The following is a 20,457-nucleotide window of genomic DNA, read 5'->3' on the forward strand; positions in this document are numbered from 1 at the left end:
TGAATTTCACTGCTGTTATTCCTTATCCATCCATATTGCTTAATTCTCTCTGAGAACTGACAGTCCCTTCAGATATTGCCTTTCAGCATGTCAGCTGCTGATGTTACTGCCCTTAACCTCTCACTCCTCCATCCTTGCTTTCAGTTCATTGAACTATGAAATACTTTAAAACGCAAGGGCATGGGAGGCAGGCTGCTGCAAACCTTTGCTGCCATTCACACTGAGCCTTTTATTTTCTCACTGTTGCTGGTGATTTCCTAACCAGGGTTTAGTATGTGTGCATCCATCTACCCATCCATCACCTGGGAAAGCACAAGTGGTAATCCCTGTTTCCATCCTCTCTTGACTGGGTAGGCAACACAAAGCACACCTTGTTCAAAACGCTTCAGGAAATACCGAGTCTCAAAGCTGCTCTCAAAAATCTCAGTTTGTTGTGGTTGGCCAGGGTCTTTTAATGTAGTGACCAGAAAAATTTGGGCTCGCTTGGCAGGTCTTGGTGGTATTCCCAGAGCCAGTCCAGTATGGGTTCATTTGTGCTTTTAATTCTTTTTGTAAAATATGTCTGTATGGATAATTGTGTGTGTAATGCGGTAGCTCAAAGAACAAGGAGCAATTCAGGCAAGTAGTCCAGAGTCTTGCCGTAGTGACTAGTTATTTAAGAACTATGAAAAATAATAATTTAAAATAAATGTTTTAACTGGGATTAACTTATTTTTTGTCTTTGGCCAGTAAATGTCAATTGCTTTAGAAACATGGAAAGCTTGGGTGTGTTCCAACCTCATCTTTCAAGCCTTTCTTCTTCCTTTTCCGTCTTTACTTAGCTTTATGCCAAGAAATACATCAACTCTGGTGACTCAGATGTGAGAACTCGATTTCCTTTCATTTTTAGTCCACCTCTTATATACATGTGCCTATATACTATTAACTTCTAAAAAGCCTCTATTAAGACTTAACACTAATCAGTAACGATGAAAGCATGTGGTTAATTCCGTGGTGTAAAAACTTATATTAGTTGAAATTTCTGGAGCGTGGGTCTGATGTGCAGTGAGATGTGGCTGCACAGCTGGGCTCTGGGCAGATGCTGGCAGGCACTCAGAGCTGCAAAATGGGAGTGCTCAGCTCAGGTTTCCAGTGCGGTGCTGGTTCCCATCCCCTGGTCCAAAATTGCTCGTTATGACTTCAGTATCTTTAGTTATTTGACGGAAAAGCACATGCTTTGAAATACAGCTTTACGAGCATTTCTCTGTGCTGTAGTCCAAGTTTTCATGAGTGCTGAGGAGATAGTTCAGTGTTATTTTTTTTATTGACCCACAATGGCATTTTTATCTCAAAATGTGTGCTCCCTATCCTAGGGAAACAAGGCTTTATGGTTTTATTAAATAAAACATCACATCAGAATCCATACACATGTGGTGAACGTGGTGTTACGCTGGTTAGAGTTTGGCTTAATGAAAGCATCACTTGACATGTAGCTCTGGTTTTGGTGGGTACGAGCCTTAGTTTTTGAAGGTTCTTATTTCTTCTGTATTCAAATGTTAAAAGATATTTTGGGGCAGCTTCCAACAATAAAATTAAACTGACTGGATTTCCTGTGAAACTTCCTGTGCTTCCTGCTTCTGTTCTGGCTTAAAATTAATGGTGTTAAAAAAACACCCTTTCTTGTGTCATTTCTACTTATGATTTTAGCCAGAATGTGAAGGCAAGGAAGCATTACAACACTTTAAAAAAAAAAACAACAACAACACAACAACAACAAAAGAAAACAACTAAAAACCAACCAACTAAAAATAAACAAACAAACAAACAAAACACCTTCAGCATGATTACCTCTTTTTTAAATGACAGCCAGAATTTGAGGTTTCTGTCACCTGTTTTTATTTAAAATGGGTATAAAAGGCTTATCCTTCAACACATTAACATCTCAGTGCTTATACGGACAGAGGAAAAAAAATGAGTTAGTAAGAAAGAGCAAGCAGTCAAAAAAGGACACTCTCTGTAAAAATTACTTGAGTTGATGGAAAATTGGAAGATTAGCCCAGATAATGGCATGTGTGTTAATTTGGGGAAGTTTTATCAAGCAACGTGTGAGCACACTGGTGGGATCAAATGGTGATTGAGCATTAGTCAGTAATTCTGTGCGTGTGGGTCAAGTATATGCTCTTGAGTTGTTTCTGTATATGGTGTGCTGATCGTACCCATTATTTTTGTGCTTTCCAAGACAGTAGCCACTTTCTTCGTAATTTAAGTCGTCTTTTCGTAGGACAGTCAATGCCAATTACTTCAGAAGCATTGAAAACATGGTGTGCTGCATGAACGTCGTCCTAGCTTGTGTTTGTGATTCTCCCTGTGCAGTTGTGAGGTGGTCATTTAGGATAGGACAGTTATTTCTTTCCTTTGCAGTGCTTGAAAATCGCATGTTTGGCATTTGGTGCTGCACAGTACAGATGAAGGTGTCTGGAAAAAGAGCGTCATGGCAATTTTTGTTATAATAGTGTATGCTAAATGAGAAAAAATGAAGGGAAATCCTGCAAGCAGACTCTTGCTCTGGAATACCTTTACTTGGAGTTTTCAAAGCTGAAGCCCAGTCTGCACTTTCTCCTTGAGAAGCTGTAGGTCAACTTCCCAAATCTCCCCAAACGCACAGCTACAATGCTATGGGTAGGATGTGTTTCTGGGAAATTAGAGCCAACACGCAGCAGAAGTGTGGAAAGGGAAGAGATTAAACCCAAACTTTAACAAGGGTGAGGGAATTAGGAAGGGTTAAAAAAAAAAAAAAAAGTGAGGGTCATTAGTATTAGATACGTAAATTAATGTAATTTCTGACGTAGGCTTTATTTGTTGGTAGGTAAAGCAAGTAGACTTCAGGCAGCAAGATACAGAAACACAACAATGCAAGCAGCTTGTTTTTTGTGACTTTGCATCTGGATACAAGCGAGCATGGCAGTAACCCCCTGGCTGAGATTATCGCAGGGCTGTGTAACATTTCCAAACAGCACTTTGAATTTGGCCCCACTGGAGATACGAACAGTTAGAGTTCTGCGTATGCCCTATCTCAGCGTCTTCTCCTGAGAGCGTGGTTCCAGAGTGTGGTTCTTCTGTTTTTAAAGGTCGTGCTCAGGCAAGGATCGTTTTAAAGGTTTTAAATGCAAGAATGGAAGAGCAGTGCAATGTAGTAAATGGGGAACTAGGTTAGGACACCTGAGCTGGTTGAGCCCAACTTGTGCTCTGAGTGGGTGACAAAATTGCTGCTGACTTGAGTAGCATTGGGCTTTCACACAGTTTCTAGTCTTGGCCAGCGATGCAGGGGATGCAGAGGGCCTGTCATATCCTGACAATCCAAAATGTCTTTTTTTTTTTTTTTTTTTTAAAGGGGAATACAGGGAGAAATTAACAAACCTCCGTCACTTTTTGCAATGCCCTTATTTTGACAACTGCTGGTCGTAACCCACCTATGTACCATGTGCAGGCTGCCAGCTGTCTGAAGAGATGCGTGCTCTTTCTTCCCTTGCCTCAGTACAGGATATATTTCATTTCATGAAGCTGGTACACTGAAATAAGAATTAGGAACTCACAGCTTTTATTTTTAATAATCATCAGCAATAAGCAACTTCATCAGTCTGGGCTGATGCTGTGGCAGGGTGCATCTGTGCTTTAGAATCAGCCTCACTGGTGTTTCTAATGTGATCCTGTACCCTAGTTGATGTCTCTTGCATTATTTCTCCTTTTTGTATTTAAAAGACTGTTTAAAAGAAAAGGGTTTATATGTTAAAAAAAAAAAAAAAAATCACTTGTAACAAGTCACTTGTCCAGGCTTTCTATCCTTTTCGTTTTTATAAGGCAAATAAAGTTGTAATGTATGTAAACAACACTTGGACTCTACGATAGTATTATTTTATGGCACTATGCCTGAAGGTCTTTAAGCCTTGCTGTTTTATAAATTCACTTTGGGTTTCTGTGGGGGGGGAGAAACTGCTGATATATTCATTGAATCTAAAGGATTAAGGTGAGGAGGAAGCTGAGTCTCCTCAACTGCGTGTTGTAGTTTTAGAAAAACCAACAGGACGATGTGAAAGATGTTAGGGAACAATCTGTTCTCTGTTACAGTTTTAGAGACCTCCAGTGAAAGAGGGCTTTTTTTGTTTCTGCATACCCTGAGGAATGCACTCTTGTATAGGTGGGGTACCTTTGAATGCTTTTAACAGCTTAATCGGTGCATAAACAAAACCACCCCAAAGGCTGCTTTGTTAGTGGAACAACAGTGCTTGTGTGGTATGCCTTTCTGGCTAGGTCTAAGCAGGGGTTTTCTGGAGGCCTTTTTGCATTTTTGGTGGTAGCCCTGTGAACTCAGAGAACCCCCCTGCTGTGTTCCTCGCTCTTCGGTCTTGTCACTGGTCAGTGAAAGCCATGTCTACAAGAGCATTTACTCATACCTTTTTAAGGTTTGACATGTATGTCTCTTCTTGGCAGTTTGCAGGGGTACTTTTCTTTCTATTAGGTTGAGATTTTACAGCGTTGTTCATAGCAGCGTAAGCTGGTGCTTGTGGTGGAGATGCCTTGTGGGCAAGCTGCGAGCGTTAGGCTACAGCCTTTGCACTGCGGGCTGCTGCCAGGTTAGACTTCTGTGCTGGGAGCAACTGGACGTGTTTCACAGCTTCTGGAGAAGCTAAGTGTTCAGTTCCCCAGGGTGAATTTCCTTGATTAGCTGTCAGACTCTTTAACTTTCCAAAAGTTGGTTCTTATCTGATAGTACAAAACGGAGCCTGACTGTTCAGGTTGGTGCTGGGAAGCAAGGAAGACTCCCTGTTCCTGCTTGTGCTGTGAAGAAGCTGGGCACCCGAGGTATGTGGCTTATGAAATGCTTCTGAGAATTGTCTGAATGTGGTTTGTTTCCCTGCAGAGCATCAGGCCGTGTGGTGGATTCTGGACCTGCTGCTACATTTCAAACATTATCTCAGATGTTAGAAGAATCTAAATTCCTGTAATGCAAATGTATGGCTCTAGTGCCTTCACACTGCTTACAGCTGGCTTGCATCGTTTGCAAGGCCAGCAGAAGCACAGAGGGACCACTACAACCTCTGCATCCAAACCCCTAGTGGAGAACAATGCACCAAAACATTGGTTGGTGTTCCTCGTGAATAGCCCTGTTCATGCACAGATATTTATTTATTCATTTTTAAGGTCTCAGCCTGGGTTTTCTGTGGTTGATTAAAATTGGCTTTATCTTTTTTTCACGTAAAGCAACTTGACGTTTGTTAGCTGGGACAGCTGAAGTGCGTGTACATGTGCTCTCCTTTCATTGCAGTTGTAAGCTAGAGATATTTTCTGAGGGGCTTGGGGGGCATTTTTTGATGTGGAGCAGTTTGAACTGTGCAGGGATTTTCGGTGTGTCCAAGTGGTTTCTAAATACTCTGAGCCACTGGTTAGCAGTGACGTTAACTCCGTGTTAGGAGGAGTTCTGAGCGGTTCAGGAATTAAGTTGTTGGAGCAAAGAGAGGACCATTGGCACAATCAAGCCAAACAAATGAAGAAGCTAGCTAAAGTATGCTGCAAACTGAAAAGTGGAAAGGGATTTGTTTTTAAAGGACTTAGTTCTTTTACAGCCGCTTTGAACAAGAGCCGAGGAAGAAGACGACAGGACTTGTGATGCTCATCTAAGCATTTTGCAGCTGACAGCATTTCTTTCAGAGTAACTCCCGTGGCGTAAAGAGCTAAGTACCAGGCTGGCGTAACTGCTTGAGATGGGCAGGGTGACAGCTGGCCACTCTTTTGCTATGCACGTGCAATCTTTCATCTTATGGAGAGCTTTCTGTGCTGTAAAATGTGGAAGGGAATCATCATCTCCCCTTTTTTACCATCATCTCTTGTGTTAAAAAGCCTATGTCCTTGCATAGGTTTATCACACTACAATATTTCGTGCAACAGCAGGTTGGCTTGTGAGTGTCTGGACAGAAACGGAGTGCTTTTTCCTTTTTATGTATATGATGGTGGACTGCTAAAGTCACTTCACTGACATTTGTACCTTCCAGTTAGTGAAGCACACTGTGAAGACCAGAGGAAGAGCTAAAAGCAGGGAGATCCTGTTGTGTTAGTAGTGATGGTGACCTTTCTACTGCTGTGATCCTGGGAGACCCATCTGCTGCTTACTGCTGGATTAAGGTTGCTATACTTGGACAGAACATATTCCAGTCTTGCTGTATCTCACAAGCTCTTATTTAAAGAAATTATTCTACTGTGTAATGTTACTCTTTACAAGTCTGAAGTAAGCATTTTAGCAAAACTGAGTGCTCATTCACTGGCCTCGACAGCCCACAGAAACCTGGTGCTTTGCAAGTGTTTTCTGTTCCACAGAACTCCCGTTTCCCTTATTTTTTTGGACAGTTTCCCAGTATTGCCGTTTCATGCTCTCCACATCCAGCGGTGAGGTAACACAGCGTGCCTTTGTCCCCGCTCAGACGGTGCCGTTTTGGGGTGGGAATCGGTGGGAGGAAGTGGGCGGCTGGTGCTTGCAGGCCCCAGGAGGAACGGGGCAAAATGGTCCCCATTGATGGGGCCCTGCTAGTGAATACCTTCCCAGGTCTCTCACTGCTTGATTTTTCTTGGCTCTGTGAATCGCCTGAGTTGCTGAAAACTTCAGGCTCTCAGAGCTCCAGGGTGTTTTGCGTGGTTGAGCCTGAGGTACCTCAGGCAGCTCCCTTGCCATCTTGGGGCTGCTTGTCTCCCCGCAGCCCATCCAGGCTGGTCCTGTGTCGATCAAGCTTATGTGGCAGAGGGCTTGTGTCCTGTGGTGAATAGTTTGAGCTGGCATGGAAAAAGATGACTTCAAAGACAGAGCAGCCCTCAGGTGTGACTGAGCAAGTTTGCCTTGGCTGCCTTCTGCGCCATCCGGCCTCTGGGCATGGAGCAGGGGAATGTGGTGCTGTGGGGTTCGCGCTGTGCTATGCTCAGGGTTTGCTTTCCTCTGGTTGCTTTAGGGCTGTCTTGCTACGAGGTAAACGGTCAAGTATTCTTGCTGGACTTGGGTAGTTCTCAAGGTCCTGTTTAGTTTCACTTGGGAATTGTGAATGTATTACAAAGCTTGCAGCAGAAAGGGGGAGGATTTCCTCTCTCCCTGTTAAAAATAGCCTGTAGCCTAAGGAGGAATCAAAATTCCCAGAAGCTTGACTCAATGTGCTGGGCAAAACTCATCCTGCTGCAGGCTTGCTTGTGGCCTCCCAGGGGGAATGGGTTTTGTACAGCCTCTAGCAGACTAAAGGCCATGGGGAGAGTAGCTGCAGGGGGGAAAGTGGGAGAGAAATAGCCTATAAAAACCAGCTGCAGTTGACTCTGAAATAACTTCTCTGATAGTTTGGGAACTTAGTCTCTGGTATTTGAGGCTAAAGACTAGTTAGTGCCTGGGGCTGGTGTCCTCTTTGGAAAAGGATGTGTAACGTATATCTTAGTGTATTAGACTTCAATAGTTGGAGATGCTCCCTGCAGGCCTGTGGTGCTTACAGGAGGCAGGAGCTGCAAGGGAGCCAGCCTAGCCAAAGGCTGTTCTGGAGCTGCAGTGTTCCTAGCAGCAGCACCCTGTTGCAGCTCTTCTCAGATTAATTAGCGGTGTTTAATAATGAACAGTGCTTCCCGTGATGGTAGCGGTACTCCTGCAGCAGGTACTGGTTCCCCACAGCGTATCCAGTCCCTGATCCCTTACGGGAGAACAAGGTTGTGCCTGTTTCCTCTGCAAAAGCTGTATTTCAACAAATAGGTGAGATGATGTCAAAGCAGAAATGCAATTCTTATGCATTTTGCTTGGTGTGTAATGCATACCTGGCTCTAGTTCTTGTAGTAAGTCTCACTGAACAGGGTAACTTACATGAGTATGCTGTTACTGTGTTGGAGAACATCATTGTTCTACAATACAATTGAGAACTCATGGTTCAGTAGAGACTTGGCTCTATTTAAGTCAAGTCTTTTCTTATTACTTTACAACTCTTTCTTTTTTTTTTTAGTGATTCTACTGTTTCAGACCATGGGGAATGAAAACATTCGAAATACAAACTGCAGTCCTCTCACCAGTTACCATAGAAATCTAAATAAAGAGTGCTTTGCAAATAGTGTAAATATAGCACTTCAACAGATCTCACTTTCTTAAAAAGACATGCCACTGCTCAGATTTCTGTAGGAGTGGATCAGGTAAGGGCCATTGCATGTATTCAGAATAGAAGTGCTGTAGAAATGCTGCGCTAACACTGTTTGCAAAGTATTTTCAATATTAGAAAACTTTTCTGTTACTGATTTTCATATCAGTTTGCTGTAGAGATTAGCAGTGATAAAAGAGACCAGAAAGGATGCTTTGTGCTCTTTTATAGAGTTGCAAAGCACTCAAGATTGTGTGGATTGTGAACGAGTCACAGAGCTGGTCCTGTGGTTCCAGTGGGAAATGAGACCTGGTGACATGCAGAGGAGCTTAAAATTGCAGCTAGAAATTCAGGATATAAGAAGCCTGGAAGTGCCTGCTTTTTTGGGCACCTCTCAGACCCTTCCCTGCTCTCACAGCACTCGTTGTACAGCTCCAGAGGGGAAAAAGGGGGGAGCTGGATTTGGATTCGGGCTGCTTTGTGCTCTGCTAGTGGCATGGCACTCCTTAGGCTGGTCTGATCTCAGACACGCTGGCTTGTGACCCAGCATTGTTAGGAGAGGAGAGCTGCGCCAGGTTTTCCCCCTGCCCCGAGGAACACGTGTGGTGCATGTCTCCTCTGGTGGGAACTGCTGTGTGCTCAGAAGTGCTGCGAGGAGATTTGCTGCAAGAGCAAATCCTGTCCATCTACCTGTGGCAGCGTGGTATTCTCATCACTTTTCATTGTTATCAAAGTAAATATGAAGGCGTTTTCTGAAAGCAGCCACTGATTTCAGCAGTCTTCATCTGCTTCCAGTCATCTGATATCATGTAAATCACTTTCATATTCCATTGATTTTTTTTTTCTTTTTTTCCTAGGGCTGTCTGGCTGGTAGTAGGAACCTCCTTGTAGAAAGGCAGCTAAGCATGTAAGAATTTTAAATGAGTTTCCATCTGGTGTTGTTTTTGGCTTTGTAACAGGAATAAAAATGTTTTGCATTTTTACAAAGTGGAGGATTTTTTTTACCCTCCTGATAATTAAAAATTGGATCTGAAAAGCAAAATGGAAATTTACTGATTTGCAGAGCTAGATAACTGAGCTGTGCCCTTACACCAGCACACAGCTGGGAGTCCAAAAAGCATCTGCACCATATGATGGATGGGCAAATGTGGCTTTTTTTTTTTTTATATATATATATAGAAAAATTGGAGCTGATACAGCTTCTTGCTGCTCTCTGAGCAGTGTGGAGGTATTCCTAAGATGCTGTGCTCTTGAAAGCTTCCTAATTAGCTTTACCAGTCATCTCTAATTAAAACAAATTACAGCTCTAGGTCTACATCAGGTTCAGGTGTTAGGTCGGATAATTCTGTGCAGTGCTTCTTTGGGTGTTGATGCTTCCATTGCTACTTAACACCCTGGCATAGGTTTGGAGAAAACCAGGCAGTAATTCTGGACTGGCAGAGTATTGATGCTTTCTGGAATTCCTTTTTTTTTTTTTTTTCTTTTTGCAGCTTGTGCTCATCACCTTGCCCTAGCAACTCTGTCTGGATGAAGTGGTTGGGACTTCTTGTCTGGGGAGGGCCGAGGCTTTTGCAGGGTGTTTGTTTGTTTGTTTTTTCCAGTTTTGCTGCATTTGTCCTGTGGTCCAGAAAAGCAGGCACCTTTCTAATGAGGGGGATGATATTGCATAAGGACAAATGGGAGATGATGACTAATTTTTCTACATTTGTTTTATAACTTGACGCTGGGAAGGTTTAATATTGAGCAGGATTTCAGCAGGCTTCAAAATTCACTTTGGCTGTGCTTTGTCTGAATGCTTTTTCCATCGCTCTTCCTTCAAAACATTTTCTTCCCTTTCTGATCCTGTTTTACTGTTCCAGAGGCTTCAGGGTGCTTCAAAGGCTCAGGTAAGGCCAAAAACTGGCTCTTGTATTTATCCTGATGCCTGCACTGTGCTCTCCCCTTGAAGATTGTCAGCCCTGTAGGCATAAGTCACAGGGCTGAGATCCTTGCTTTTTGAGGGCAAACGGATCGGGGGACATATTTTTTTTAATAGGATGCAATTGTTGGTGTTTTGAGTCCACCTTCTTGACATTCTGCAAGAGAAATAGTTGTTCCACTTGCAATTTTACCCAACCTCTGTGATGAGAAAGAAGCTGATCTGAACTCCGCTGTGTTTTTTTAATTGATCTACAATTACACTTTTTTTTTTCTTGTGCTGCTCTCTAAAACAGCCAGCTCAGTATATCTAGCAGCTGTTACAGTAGTTGCCTAGTGGCTGCGTTTTCAAATGCTTGCAAAAAATAGTAGATGGTAGAATTGAGCTAAGCACTTCTTTCCTTAGATCTGTGCTAATATGGGGTTGCACTTCTTTTCCTCCACTAAGTCATCAAAATTGAAGGCAGTTCTCATTAAAGATTAACACGATAAAAAAAAGTTGAATTTAGATATAACGCTGCCAACTAATCACAGGCTAGCACTCATGAACTAATATAAATCTTGCTTGAAATATGCTTAATTGCATTTGAAATAATTTCAACTATAAACTACTATTTTTTTATTTTTTTTTACTTAAGGCCTGCACGTGGCGTTTGTTGGTCTGCGTGTAGCTAGTGGCGATTTTTCTTTCCCTCCTCACAATAAAGGAATTTAACATTTAATATTTAATACATTTACTATTTATTTTTCAGTTTCTTCTTCAGTTATCTAAGATCAAATGTTTCTGAGGTCAGGGGCTCTGCCTGTTTCTCTCTTGAAAGGAACTGAGATTTGCAAAACAGTGCAGAAGTGCTAAGCCAAAGGCTGGAGAACAAAGATGAATGTTTTAAGTCCCCAGCTTCTGACTTAAATGAAAGGAGGGAGGTCAATGTAAGCTCTGCCTCCAAAACTCATGAGCTGTGTCCATGAGAAACAGAACTGACTTAACATGATGCTGAGGAATGGGGAGGTGGAGTTGTGCTGCCTTCAGAGAAACAATACTGTTTTTTTCCTGTATTTGTTTCTTTTTTAATTATTATAAATTGGAGCCTTACGTGCAATCACTGAACTTTGCAGCCACTTGGTTGTAAGAAGTGCACGTGGTTGTGCAAGCCGTGCAGTTCTGAGCGCTGCAGAAATAAGGGCTTCCACTGAATTGCTGCAACTTTAATTACAAGGGAGGGAGGGTGAGTGCATATTGGTACAGAAGGCTCTCTGGGAAAGGAGTTCTCACAGAATTAAGAACATCCTTTTAGCCAAATACCTTTGTGTGGGAGGAAAACTAATGTTATAGCGAAGCTGGTAGGTTGCTGCTGAAAGGGGCTATCCTTATTTTATTTATTTATTCTTATTTCCCTGTGCACGTTGTGTGATGTGGCCCTGCCTCCTTGTTTCTGCCAGCACTGGCACTTTTTTTTTGATTCAACACTAGGAATTAAACACACCATCAGGGTTTGTCCTACTCCCTCTGTTTCCCTGGGGTTCTGGTGGCTTATTTCCCTGTGTAGGACCCTGTGCAATGAAATGGGTACTGGAGCTCGTACATTTCTTTCACTGGGCACAGCTGCGTCAGGTTTGGGGTGCATTGGATTTTATTTTTTCAGAAATATCACGAGTTTCTTGGGATGCTGGAGGGATGGTCTGTCAGGGCTCCTGACAGTTGGAATTGAATAAAGACATTGAAATGCAATGGATGCTCGTCTCGTACGCTTTGCAGTAGGTAAAAAGGAAGCTTTTTGCCCTTGAATCCTTAGTGTCTTGCAGCGTATTGCTGCTGCTTGTGATCTGTGCTGCTGGCTGGCTGGTAGCCCTGCTGTGTTTCACGCCTGTGCCGCTGGTGTGGATTCCCAGAGGTACCCAGAGCGGCTGGGTTTTCCTTCAGTGCCTCCTGCCTGCGTCCCTGTCAGGAAGAGAAATCCGCTCTGTGCACCTAACCCCCTCCCCAGCAGCAAAGTGGCTATCGAGCCTTTTTCACTGAAGCTGTTTACTTTGTCAGAGAAGACAAATACACGCTGATTACCACCATGCTGATTGCACGGAGCCATTCCCTCAGTCACTGTAAATTGCAGCAGTTCTCTCCCACCACCACCAGCTCAAGGACCTTTGGTACCAGACCGGCCCTGAGTGTTGCAGACATCAAATATGTACTTGTTACTGCAGAAATCTGCCAGAAAAGAAAGTGTTGCAAAACGTGGATGGACTTTGAGAATCAAAGCTTCTTTAATGCAAGGGCCAGGCGTGTGTGTAAGCCTTTGTGCTGTGCAGTGCTGTGGCTGCTATCAGCTCTAAATCAAGCACTGCATTTGACAGCACTTCTGCAGCCAGCTCTCGCAGCTGTAAGACTTTTGTGCAACTGCAGCAGTGCTGTACAGGTTTTTCAGATGGTCAAAGTAAATGCATCTTTGTGGTTTTATTTAGTTCTTGCAGATGTTGTCCTGAAAGGCCCTGGTTATATCCTGTAGGACGCTGCGCATCGCTTCCTGGAATTGCTGAGGGAAGGTTGTGATTCTTGACGTCTTAAGAATTGATCAGGATTCAGCAATTTTTCCGGACCTAAAGCAAGAAGTTGAGCTAACTTGCTGTGTTTGCCCACAGCTTGAGCATAACCCAGTAAGGATTTGAGGATCAAACTGCCCCATCCTCAGAGGTCTGGCTGCTGGGAATGGCTTCTGTCGATTGCAGTGCTCACAGTAATGATCTGGTGCAGCAGTTTCTTGAAACACGTGCCCTGTAAGGAAGGTGGAAGCTTCTGACACTCTTCAGTCATGGGCTGTGGTACGTGTTACTCCTCAGCCTGCAGTTTTGCTCAGTCTCCAGTTTATTGTTGTTACCGGTCGTTCCAGTAGCTAAATGGGTCGCTTGAGAAGAGCTGCTCTTGTTGCTACCACTTATAGGAGCCTGGGTTTGCTGTGAGTAAAATTAATGGAAGCTTTGTGCTCCACTCAAATGGAGCCAAATTTATTACCTCCTAACTTTCCAAGGGATACAAGTAAAACTGCACATAAATTACACACTAATTAGGGCTTCATAATAAAACAAAACAATCTTTATATAGCTTTTTTTTTTTGTATAAAATGCCTTACCTGAACCTGAAATGAAGGAAACCATAAGAACAAAAAATGTGTAGCTTATGTTTACTAATGATATCTACTTGTGTGTTATCTTTTATCAGTGGATCTGGAGATGTCATGCAGGCTTCCAGCAGCTTATCTCGTCCTGTAAGTTAGGGGTTAAGAGCACCAGAAGCTGTGCATTTCTAGGCAGCAAGTCGCATTACAGGGGGAGGTGACAGCAGGCGCTTGGCTCAGCTTCCCTGCCTTGTGGGCAGGTCTGGCTGAAGTCCTGAAGATGCTTCTGATCTTGCAGGGGTTTGGTGCGAGAGTTGTCGGTCTGCGGCTCCTCTGACTGCCTGCTGAGGCTTTCTTGCTTGTGAGCAGTAGGTGCCTTCGTTTTTCTGTGGCTCGTGCCATGTCCCATTTGCTTGGTTATCGCTTTGTTGTACCCTGCTGTTGTCCTCTGTGTGGAAAATTGTGGAGAGAACTCAATTCTGTTTCTTATGCACAGGGCAAATCTAAATGGAGGGTCCCTAAGCAGTGTCAAAAAGAGTTATTTAAAGGATCTTAGCTGTTATCTCTTACAGATTGTCTTATCACATCTGTCAAGAAGCCACAGGTGCTATTTGTGGTGGCTGTGTGTTTTAGTAGGCTTCTTGCCCATTTTACAGCAAGCGTGAACAGCTTGTACAAGGCTACTCTCACTGTTAATAGTGAAAGAAAATCCTTGGTCTTACAGTTCTGAGCTCTCGCTTTGTGTTTGGCCTCAGTTACCATATTTCATTGACCTAATATTTAAAGAAATCTCTTGAAGTGGTACTAGTTCAGCTGGATCCAAGAAGAAGTTTAGGTGCCTGTAAGTATCCAGCAGTTGCAGCTAACTAGTAGGAGCACAGCTGCATGGTTGTTATTTACCTCCCACTGTACTTGAGAGCAGTTCAGCTTCAGGAAGGCTGAGGCGTGCTGGAATTACCATGTCCTCCCTTTGTTTGGGGAGATTAAAGGAAATGTATAATTGCTGCTAAACTGCATCTGTGAAGAAAACATGGAGCCTTTAGAAACAAATTTTAAGTGCAAAAGAAGAGTTTGATTTTTTCCTGCTCTCAGGTGAAATAAATTCAATTGTTTTAAAACCTCTGTAGTAGCTCTCTGTCTTTTTTCCCCGACTGTAACCATTGTTCCCATGTTTCCCCACTGAAACCATGTTTCATCTTCAACAGTTATTTGCAAAGGAGCTGCATTTGTTGTAAATACACAAAGGCAATAGAGTATCTTAATTTTTTCTGGTGCTTCATATCTTCATCAGGAAGAGAGGGGCTTTTTCTATGTTGGGATAGATGTCACAATCAGTTGTGTTTTGTGCAATTTGTTAATTTCCAAGTAACAGTTGTACCTTCTTAATGAAAAACCGTAGATGACAAAATTTCTAGTTGACATTTCAAACCAGACCTCATAGCTGGAGAGGAAACATGTCGTGTTTGGAAAAAGCATGCCGATGCACTGCGTTTCTGAGCAGATGCCTCCTGTTTCAGTGTAGGTTAAACTCTCCAAGAACAAGCTTTGAAACAGGTTTTGTACTGAGATTTAGCCTTGTGTTTTACTTTATATCCATGGTTCTTGGAAGATGCAGCACAACATACAGTCTAGTCTGTGACTGTGGCAGCGAGCCCCCATGTCAGCAGTGCAGAATATCTATAATATCTATGGTAATTGGCAGCAGTGACAGAAAATAACAGAATTAGATGGCATGATTTTTAGTCCTCTGTGAATTCTAATTCTTATTTTCCCGTTGAATGACCTACAGTTTCTTGTGTTTTTTTCCCCTTTGTTTTTGACCCTAACAAAGTGATTAATACATGGGTTGCCGGTGGCTAGACTACCTACAGTATAAGAATACTTTGGCTTATAACTTGTTGAATGGCACTGGGGCTCAAAAAGGCTAGAAAACTGCAGCCTTGGCCAGTGAGAGTGCCTGGCGTCACGTCTGGCAAATGAGCTGGCTGGGAGTGAACTTCGGAGGAACTGCGGAGAACAGCCCAACTTGAAGAAAACCAGGAATGTCACTTTCTTTAAAAGGTATCCCTTCAGAAGTCTTCTAGACTATTGCAAAGTCAGCAATAATCTGCCCCAAAATTACTGAAGAAAGATATTTTGGGTCATTTCTCAATGATATCTTCTCTTGCTACCCTGGCAAGGCGTGCTTTTGTCTGGGCACTTCATCCGCTACTGCGTGCAGAGATGGGAGTGCTGCTCTCTGCCTCACCTGCAACAGAGGTAACGTGCCAGATGACTCACTTCATATTTATTTCCTCTCCTGGGGCCTGTTTTATTTAAGCCATCAAAATAGAAATCTTAGCTTGGCTTACACAAAGCAGAGTCACTTCCTTTCCTAGCTGTCAGGATTCACAGAATTAGCCCAGTTACGTTTTTGGGGCATTACAAACCTGCTCGTGAAAAAGAAGGCAAGTGCTTGTGTGGTGTGTGTTGTTTTGTTTTTTTTTTTTTTTTTTTTAACTGTTCTTTTCATTGTGGATTTCTTTCACAGAAGTGGGAAGAGAAGCTGCTGCTGCTTCTGGTTTTTGGTCTGTCTGCTCTGCAAGTGCTTCTTCAGCCTGAGGCAAGCTGCTGTGGCTGACCTACATTAGATGTGAGGTGGGCTGCCATGTCCTCAGCTGAGGCTTAAGGTTTAATCGTAGAGCAGAGTGCTTGTCCTGGAGTAGTTATGGATTATTTTCTAACTGGAAATAGGCTCGATATTTTATTTCTTTTAATATTCTATTTTGAAGTTAGAAGCAGAGGCAGAAGCAGGATTAATTAGAAGGATGGTCAGTAGCACCCCAGGGGGCAGGTGGCAGATGGCTCCTGGCAGGAACGTCCTGAGAACATGAAGGTGTTCTCTCAAACCAGGTTTTTAAACACACATCTATCTCGGTGTATTATATGTAGGGTGTGTTGTGGGGTTTTTATCTATTTAGTGCATTGACTTCTCTAAAGATTTGATAGCTGGTGTACACAGAATTGAAAAGAAATGTAACAAACCACTGGTGTTAGTGGTGGAAGCAACAGGCAGAACCCACTGGTTTCACTAGGCACAGGTTTTGTCTGCTAATTGCTGCTGCAAAGAGGTTCCTCCTCTGGCTTGTACCAAAGCACTCTGCGCTGATTTGGGACCATGCTTAAATCAGTGTGATGGAAAATCCCTCTGCCAGTAGTGCTTTTTAATTCCCTCAGGAAGGGATGCAGAACTCCCTGGTCTCTGTTATGTTTTTTTAATCTTTGGCTGTCTTTGAACTGCAGTGTTGGTGCCTTCATCAACTTTATCTACGTTTTGACTCTAATACTGTAGTGACTGTTGCATCAGCTATTCAACTTGCAGTAGCACTGTCACCTCTTTGCCAGGTAAGCATTTTTCTGACCAGGTATCCAGTGTACAGGGACTCCTGTTATGCTTCTCTAAGTGAAACCCCATTGCTGCCTGCTGCACTCCACCTCCTGCACCTGCTGAAGACCGCAGGACTTCTGGGCACTGCCCAGCTGATGCTTCTGACATAAGGTCTCTCTCTAACAAATGCTTCTTTGCAGCTTGTTACCACGGGCTATGCATGCTAGTTTCTTTTGGAGGGCTTTTGCTCTTTTGCTTAGGCAGATGTTGGGGTCACCCTTCCCGTGTGAGCAGGGCTGTCTGTGGCAGCTGCTGTGTCCTCCGTCTGGACCTTCAGAGGACAAGGACCCATTCTGCTGTGCTGAAGTTAGGTCAGGTTCCTCACTGCCTTTCTCTGAACGCTGTCTGGTATTTATTCGAGCCCCTCTGTGTGTTCCCGTGAGCTTCGGGGAAGGCTGCAGTGAGAATCCCCGCTGCAGTTCATTAAAGCACTAATGAATGATGGAAGCGCAGTTGGCCAGGATGTGAGTCAGGCGCGGTGGTGAGGTTACGTGTGTCATCTGAGTCACTGTGCTGATGCTGCTCTTGGCCTGTCCCCGGCGTTAGGTCTGACATCTTTCAGTAAGGTTTAAAGGCGTGGTGAAAGATTACGGGCACGGTTTCACATCGCTTCAGTCAGCGTTACGGCTGTTACCAACAGCAGCTGGTGAGGGCTGTCCCTGTTCTTCATGCTGCTACAGCACACCTGCTCCTTGTCCCTTGCACCCTCATGGCCTCCTGTACAAGCTGAGTGGTTTGATGACCCAGCTGAAAACTAACCCCTAAGAGAAGAGGAGAGCTTTTGGTCTTGCCCAGCACGGATCTGACCCATCATGGGAGCCCTGGAGCCAGCACAAGTCAGGAGGTTGACCCTTAAGAAACTATTGGATTCCTGCACTGCCTGCTCTGTCCCCACCAGAAACCATCACCACAGCCCAACTCTGGACAACGCATTGCTTTGAAATCTCCTGCCTGGAGAGCGGAGAGGGATTGCCAGCAAGAGGGGAAGAGCACAGGGGCGGGCAGGCTGGGGGTGGTGGTGCTTGGACTGGAAGCAGCCGCAGCCAGCATCCTTCTGGCGGTGTCACTGCGGTGAGACAGCTGAGCTGCTCCAAAGGCCAGCTGCTGCTGGGAGGGACAGGTGGCTTAAATCAGCGTGGATGTGAAACCCTACCATGGCGTGAAGCATTTGACTTGGCTGGCTGTGGAACAGCAGCGTTCACTTTGTGCAGCTGAAGGTCTGTGAAACGATCCCTGAAGCTGAGGTGAGCACCGCACGGTCGTACTCAGAGTTCACATTGCTGGGTCCGGCACTCTTTATTCCATTTAAATTCTGCCTACGTGAAGTAGGCAGAATTATTCCAGCGTATTTCCAGCTTTTATTTATGCACATAGTAAGCTGAGCATAAACTTAAAAGCTATTCTAACTTCCCCTGTCTTTACTGACTGTAGGAGTAAGTTGATTTTTACGTGAAGATTCAAAGTTGGTTGTCCTTGCAGGCATCTAAAATGTTTGTGCAGGTCCATGCACATATCTGTACGTACGTTTGTAGTCCTGCACACACACATATCCTTGCTTTCAGAAGGAAGTCTTGGAGCCACTGGCTCTGTTGTAGGAATGCTGAGCACAGCCAGCTTCCTCGTTGGGTAAACTGCGAACAATGGAGCTCTTCCTCCTGGCTGCTGAGGGCTTCAGCTGAGGCTGCTCATTCTCATAGTGTTTCCTGGCAGCTTTAGGGTTTGTTTTTTTTAAGTGTCTGGTACAGAGTTGTGATGTTTTGACTTACAGCCACCTCTCTTAAGTCTCGGTGCTGCTGTGGCCAGGGACTTTCTTCCTAAAGGTGCGATCCTGCACTTGTCTCTGAATCCACCAGAGTACCTCTTGGAGGTGCCATGGCTGAGGGGAAAATATTCCTAACCCAACAGGATTTCAAATCTGATTTTTCAGTTCTGGCAAGACCTCACATAGATTCTGCGAAATCTGTCTGGGTTCTGTGAAATTAGTGGCTAAACTCCAGTTGTTTTACGGGAGCCTTCCTCAGACTTCTGCATTAGTACATCAGCTCAATTAGCTTTATATATTACATGCCTTTTTTTTTTTCTTGTTGTAGAGCAGCTTCTTTTTAATTTTTTATTTCATAATACTTGGCATCTTTGTCACAGTTTAGCCTGAAGATCAATACGCAGAAAGCTCCCTGTCAAAACCAGCATTGTTCTCGTGCTTCTGGTTGTTATTGGTACTCGTTTAATGAGTCTGGCCCCTCTGCCTCTGGTGTAGAGGTCACATTTTTGCAATATTGATTAACTTAACCGTTTTGAGTAAATTTTACAGCCCCTGGCTGCTGCTGACCCTAAATTCCTGCAGCACCTCCAAGCAAGATGCTGAACATAGTTCGCATTCCTGGTGCGGCACAAATGGGTGTGCTGTCAGTCGGTGGGTGCTAGGACACAGCACGGCAGTGTGCACCCAGGAAAATCCTTTATTTGGAAAAAAAACAGTTGAATTTAATGTGGAGCACTGCATTGGTAGGTGAGATCCTTCTTGCTGTGGTTATGAGTGATGCTCTTTGGTTTCATATGGGTTTGGATGGCTTTGCATGAATGGAAATCTTGAGGTGAGTGGGAATCGAGGCCTTATTAAAAACAAGGGGGTGGCAGGAGATTTTAATCCTTTCTGGCTACGAGAAGGGAGAAAAGGGTGAAGGAACATGATCTGGGGGAATTTAATATTCTTTTTATTGTAGCTTCTTTCTGGAGCACGTGGTATTAGCTGCTGTCAGGTCTGTCCTGACGTGGTATTTCCTCTGTTTTAATGAAAGCGGTTGTAGCAGCGTGCAGGGCATTTTACTGGAGACACAACAATATTGCAGCAACGTATTAATTCTGACCTTCCACTTTTTGGAATAGACCTGAAGTGTAACTATAACCATGTGGCAGCGTGTGTGTAATGTCCTGTGGGAAAACTTCCTTCCCCTTCAAGAGGAAGTTCATTTAGAGGCTCTTGCTGTAATGAAGACGTAGCCGCCTTGTGTCCGTGGGATTTTAGTTAAAAATACCCCACCATGCACCATTTGCTAATGAAATCTAGGTCTTGAGATCTTAGGAATGGAGAACCTGAAAAGAACCAAACTGAGCACGCTTTGGGCATAGTATAAATCTAATTAATCTGAAGCCTTACTTTGTTAATTTGTTAAAGGCATTGGTAGTGCTTGTCTTCTGAAAGAGCTTCCAAAGTAAGTAACTTCATTCCTACTCTTTTGAATAAATAAAAAGAATTTATTTTTTTTTAGTCTGGGGCCTAGTTGGTATATCCTGACTTGTGGGCACATCTTGTGTTTTTCGTCCGTATCATACACCAGTAGAAGTCATTCCTGAGAAGTGTTAATTTTTGGTAGCAAGGCAGAAGCACTGAATGCAGGCCTGCAGCACGTTGTTCTTTGAATATCATGCCTTGTCTTTCAAATGAATTAAGAAATGTGCTTGCGTGTTACACAATGGAACTTGGCTAAATTTAAGGGAATAAACTTCTGAAGCCTGTAGGATCAAGGAAAACTTTGTATAATTTATGGCAAAAGCTTCGTGAACACTCTCCTCAAGTCAGAAGTAATCCTAAACTCAATGCCAAGTCGTTGTCTAAACAGGAAGCAAGTGCAAGATGCACAAATAATGTCTCCATTAAGTACCAAATTTCTTGTTGTTTTGCAGTTTACTCTTTAGGCACTGGTTTTAATGACTTTTTTTGAAGCTGATGCTTTTGTATCTTTTGTTTTCCTTATTTCTCTTCTGTGGAAAGAGTATTTTTTCCTGGTGGTGCTACAGGAGTTGGTCAGCGTTTCTGCAGTGTTTCTACCAGTGGCCTCCAGTTGGTATATTTAAAATCAACAAACAAATAAAACCTAAAAGCATACAC

The 20,457-nt window shown here is 43.6% G+C and overlaps 1 protein-coding gene across 30 annotated transcripts in view; it reads left to right on the plus strand.

The window, feature by feature from the left end:
- Positions 1-20,457, plus strand: part of APBB2 (amyloid beta precursor protein binding family B member 2) — a 159,324-nt gene that overhangs the window by 21,221 nt on the left and 117,646 nt on the right. Inside the window, exon 1 of one of the 30 annotated variants that reach the window (XM_072037667.1) lies at positions 9,006-9,024. The exons of 24 other annotated variants lie outside the window; for them this stretch is intronic. The gene's annotated coding sequence lies outside the window, so the exon portion shown is untranslated. Of the gene's footprint in view, positions 1-9,005; positions 9,025-17,158; positions 17,813-20,457 lie in introns of those variants that run through there. 5 more of the 30 variants (XM_072037686.1, XM_072037670.1, XM_072037669.1 and 2 more) reach the window with 5 other exon arrangements.

Source organism: Anas platyrhynchos, chromosome 4 (genome assembly GCF_047663525.1).
Source record: "Anas platyrhynchos isolate ZD024472 breed Pekin duck chromosome 4, IASCAAS_PekinDuck_T2T, whole genome shotgun sequence".
NCBI lineage: Eukaryota > Metazoa > Chordata > Aves > Anseriformes > Anatidae > Anas > Anas platyrhynchos.